Raw genomic sequence first — 5,568 nt, 5'->3', positions numbered from 1 at the left:
ATTGGAAGGCAGAGTCTTAACCACTGGACCTCCAGGCAAGTCCCAAGCTTCAGGTTTTATTGTTATTATTTTTCAATCAGGTGCCCTTTGCATTCTGTTTCATCATATGTCTTCTGTGTTTTGAAGTAGAAGAAAAATTTAAAGTACTAACAGTGAGCCTCTAAGAAGCTGCTTCAGGAACATGTTCAGGGTGTTCTGAAGTTCCTGGCATCTCCCACTCAGCCAGGTGGGGGTCTGGGGCAGGAAAATGAGGACGCAGCTGCAGCCTGCAGAGAGGGAGACAGCTGTTTACACTGATATTACAGCAGATGTAAGGAGGGACAGAGAGGCGATCAGCCCCGAAGCTCCCTGACAGTAGGGACACAGCTTTCAGCCCTGGATCCCCTTGGTTACAAGGCCCTGACACAAAGTATTTACACATGGTGAATATGCCTCAGATCAATAATGAAGATGATGATAGAATGCCCCAGGCTGTGAAACAGCTAAAGCATGGCCAGCTGCTCCCTTCCCTCTGTAATTTCTCTAAACTGCATTTTTTTTACCTGCAAGGTGGAAGTAATGACTCCTCCCTGCTTAGCTGTTGCTCCTGTGGCAAGGCAGTAAGGTAAAGTTCAGTTTAGTCGCTCGGTCACATCCGACTCTCTGCGACCATATGAACCACAGCATGCCTGGCCTCCCTGTCCATCACAAACTCCCAGAGTTTACCCAAACTCATGTCCATTGAGTTGGTGATGCCATCCAACCATTTCATCCTCTGTCATCCCCTTCTCCTCCTGCCCTCAATCTTTCCAGCATCAAGGCCTTCTCAAATGAGTCAGCTCTTCGCATCAGGTGGCCAAAGTATTGGAGTTTCAGCTTCAACATCAGTCCTTCCAATAAACACCCAGGACTGATCTCCATTAGGATGGACTGGTTGGAACTCCTTGCCGTCTAAGGGACTCTCAAGAGTCTTCTCCAACACCACAGTTCAAAAGCATCAATCCTTTGACGCTCAACTTTCTTTATAGTCCAACTCTCACATCCATACATGATTACTGGAAAAACCATAGCCTTGACTAGACAGACTTTTGTTGACAAAGTAATGTCTCTGCTTTTGAATATGCTACCTAGGTTGGTCATAACTTTCCTTCCAAGTAGCAAGCATCTTTTAATTTCATGGCTACAATCACTATCTGCAGTGATTTTGGAGCCCCCAAAAATAAAGTCTGACACTGTTTCCACTGTTGCCCCATCTATTTGCCATGAAGTGATGGGACCAGATGCCATGATCTTTTTTGCCAACTTTTTCACTCTCCTCTTTCACTTTCATCAAGAGGCTTTTTAGTTCTTCACTTTCGGCCATAAGGGTGGTATCATCTACATATCGGAGGTTATTGATATTTCTTGGCAATCTTGATTTCAGCTTGTGCTTCTTCCAGCCCAGCGTTTCTCATGATGTACTCTGCATATAAGTTAAATAAGCAAGGTGACAATATACAGCCTTGATGTACTCCTTTTCCTATTTGGAACCAGTCTCTTGTTCCATGTCCAGTTCTAACTGTTGCTTCCTGACCTGCATACAGGTTTCTCAAGAGGCAGGTCAGGGGGTCTGGTATTCCCATCTCTTGAAGAATTTTCTACAGTTTATTGTGACCCACACAGTCAAAGGCTTTGGCATAGTCAATAAAGCAGAAATAGATGTTTTTCTGGAACTCTCTTGCTTTTTCCATGATCCAGAAGATGTTGACCATTTGATCTCTGGTTCCTCTGCCTTTTCTAAATCCAGCTTGAACATCTGGAAGTTCACGGTTCACGTATTGCTGAAGCCTGGCTTGGAGAATTTTGAGCATTACTTTACTAGCGTGTGAGATGAGTGCAATTGTGCAGTAGTTTGAGCATTCTTTGGCATTGCCTTTGTTTGGGATTGGAATGAAAACTGACCTTTTCCAGTCCTGTGGCCACTGCTGAGTTTTCCACATTTGCTAGCATATTGAGTGCAGCACTTTCACAGCATCATCTTTCAGGATTTGAAATAGCTCAACTGGAATTCCATCACCTCCACTAACTTTGTTTGTAGTGATGCTTCCTAAGGCCCACTTAACTTCACATTCCAGGATGTCTGGGTCTAGGTGAGTGATCACATCATCATGATTATCTGGGTCATGAAAATCTTTTTTGTACAGTTCTGTGTATTCTTGCTACCTCTTCTTAATATCTGCTTCTGTTAGGTCCATACCATTTCTGTCCTTAATTGTGCCCATCTTTGCATGAAAAGTTCCCTTGGTATCTCTAACTTTCTTGAAGAGATCTCCAGACTCCCATTCTATTGTTTTCCTCTATTTCTTTGCACTGATCACGGAGGAAGGCTTTCTTATCTCTCCTTGCTATTCTTTGGAACTCTGCATTCAGATGCTTATATCTTTCCTTTTCTCCTTTGCTTTTCATGTCTCTTCTTTTCACAGCTATTTGTAAGGCCTCCTCAGACAGCCATTTTGCTTTTTTGCATTTCTTTTCCATGGAGATGGTCTTTATCGCTGTCTCCTGTACAATGTCACGAACCTCCGTCTATAGTTCATCAGGCACTCTGTCTATCAGATCTATACCCTTAAATCTATTTGTCAGTCCCACTGTATAATCATAAGGGATTTGATTTAGGTCATACCTGAATGGTCTAGTGGTTTTCCCTACTTTCTTCAATTTAAGTCTGAATTTGGCAATAAGGAGTTCATGATCTGAGCCATAGGCAGCTCCTGGTCTTGTTTTTGCTGACTGTATAGAGCTTCTCCATCTTTGGCTGCAAAGAATATAATCAATATGAGTTCAGTGTTGGCTATCTGGTGATGTTCATGTGTAGACTATTCTCTCGTGTGGTTGGAAGAGGGTGTTTGCTAAGACCAGTGCATTCTCTTGGCAAAACTCTATTAGTTTTTGCCCTGCTTCATTCTGTACTCCAAAACCAAATTTGCCTGTTACTCCAGGTATTTCTTGACTTCCTACTTTTGCATTCCAGTCCCCTATGAAGAAAAGGACATCTTTTTTGGGTGTTAGTTCTAAAAGGTCTTGTAGGTCTTCATAGAACTCTTTACTTCAGCTTCTTCAGTGTTACTGGTTGGGGCATAGACTTGGATTACCATGATATTGAATGGTTTGCCTTGGAGACAAACAGAGATCATTCTGTTGTTTCGAAGATTGCATCCAAGTACTGCATTTCGGACTCTTTTGTTGACCATCATAGCTACTCCATTTCTTCTGAGGGATTCCTGCCCGCAGTAGTAGATGTAATGGTCATCTGAGTTAAATTCACCCATTCCAGTCCATTTTAGTTCACTGATTGCTAGAATGTCGATGCTCACTCTTGCCATCTGCTATTTGACCACTTCCAATTTGCCTTGACTCATGGACCTGACACTCCAGGTTCCTATGCAATATTGCTCTTTACAGCATCAGACCTTGCCTCTATCACCAGTCACATCCACAACTGGGTGTTGTTTTCTTTGACTCCATCCCTTCATTCTTTCTGGAGTTATTTCGCCACTGATCTCCAGGAGCATATTGGGCACCTGACGACCTGGGGCGTTCCTCTTTTGGTATCCTATCATTTTGCCTTTTCCTACTGTTCATGGGGTTCTCAAGGCAAGAATACTGAAGTGGCTTGCCATTCCCTTTTCCAGTGGACCACATTCTGTCAGACCTCTCCACCATGACCTGTCTGTCTTGGGAGGCCCCACATGGCGTGGCTTAGTTTCATTGAGTTGGACAAGGCTGTGGTCCATGTGATCAGATTTGGCTGCTTTTCTGTGATTGTGGTTTCAGTCTGTCTGCCCTCTGATGCCCTCTTTCAGCACCTACTGTCTTACTTGGGTTTCTGTTACCTTGGATGTAGGCTATTTCTTCACGGCTGCTCCAGCAAAGTGCAGCCGCTGCTCCTTACGGGCTTCCCAAATAGCTCAGTTGGTAAAGAATCTGCCTGCAATTCAGGAGACCCCTGTTCGACTCCTGGGTTGGGAAGATCCTCTGGAGAAGGGATAGGCTACCCTCTCCCGTATTCTTGGGCTTCCCTTATGGCTCAGCTGATAAGGAATCTGCCTGCAATGCAAGAGACCTGGATTCGATCCCTGGGTTTGGAAGATGCCCTGGAGAAGGGAAACGCTACCCTCTCCAGTGTTCTGGCCTGGAGAGATCCATGGACTGTATAGTCCGTGGGGTCACAAAGAGTCAGACATGACTGGGTAAGGCAAAAGAAGCACTTCAAAGCCTACAAGACCAATTTAGATACACAAAGAGCTCCATTATCCTGTAGAGTATCACTACAGTAAAACCCTGCCATGAGGCCATGAGAAATCCAAGGCCGTAAAATGCAGAGTTGTGGGGTGTTGCAAAACAGAATGAAGTGAGCCTTGGGTCCCTCTCCCAGCACAAGCTCTTGTTTGGCGCCACCTGGTGGCAGCTCTGTACCTTGCCTTGAGTATCAAAGATTCTAGTCCTGGGATTTTTGCTGGGACTTCCAAGACAGATCCCTGGAGGGCTTCAGTCCATGAGGCCACAAAGAGTCGAACACGATTGAGTGACTGAGCATGCACACACACACAACCTCTTCTGAAGAAGCGATTTTCTATTCAAAACCTGTGTCTTCCATGTGATCTGTTTCCCAAAGAGTGTAATATGCGTGTGGTCAAGTGTTTATATGTGTGTATGCGTGCATGTGCGCATTTGCATGTTTGGGGGATGAGCCGTGCTCAGTTATCCCGTCTTCCGTCACATTCAGATGACTCTCAATCAATCAACTATTTCCACTGAGACTCGTCACCCCACTCCAGCCCCCCACGGCCATCGGCCAAATGGGACCATCTTCCCTCCAGGGCTGCTTTGGAAATCCCCACCATTGCCACTTTCCCTCACTGTTTTCTTCCTTTTTAAAAAGTTTTATGTATTTATGTTTGGCTGTGCTTGGCCTTCGTCGCTTTGCGGTCTGTGTTGTATCGTGGGTTTTTTCTCTAGTTGAGGCAAACAGAGGCTACCCTCTTGTTGCAGGGCTTCTCATTGCAGCGGCTTCTCTCGTTGAGGAACACAAGCCCTCTGGTGTGCAGGCTTCGGCAGCTGAGGCATGCGGGCTCAGTAGTTGCAGAGCCCGGGTTCTTAGAGCACAGGCTCTGTGGTCCACGGGCTTAGTTGCCCCACACAATGTGAGATCTTCCCAGCCCAGGGATCGGACTCATGCCTCCTGCGTTGGCAGGCAGATTCTTTACCTCTGAGGCACCAGGGAAGCCCTACTGTCTTCTTATTTCAGAGCACACGCAGAAGGTCCTTAAAGTGGTGGGCTCGGAGCACCGTCCAGTCTGCCCTTCCTGCTGGGAGGACAGTGGAGGGATATCCTTTAAAAGCAGCCTCTGCTCAACAAGCAATAAAGGTCATGCTTCATAGCTGAAGCTCAAAAGGCACAGGAAGCAATCCTTCACACAGGGCTTCTTGCAAAGCTCCCTCTCACTTGTCTGCTTTCCTCTCGAGAGGATAAGCCTGTGAGGCAGAAACACCAGTGACTTAAAAACGCACTCATTCATTCACTCACTGGCTCACTTTGTTATTGAATCA

The sequence above is a fragment of the Capra hircus genome, chromosome 8, assembly GCF_001704415.2.
Source record: "Capra hircus breed San Clemente chromosome 8, ASM170441v1, whole genome shotgun sequence".
Lineage (NCBI taxonomy): Eukaryota > Metazoa > Chordata > Mammalia > Artiodactyla > Bovidae > Capra > Capra hircus.
Note: the sequence above shows the minus strand (reverse complement) of the source record.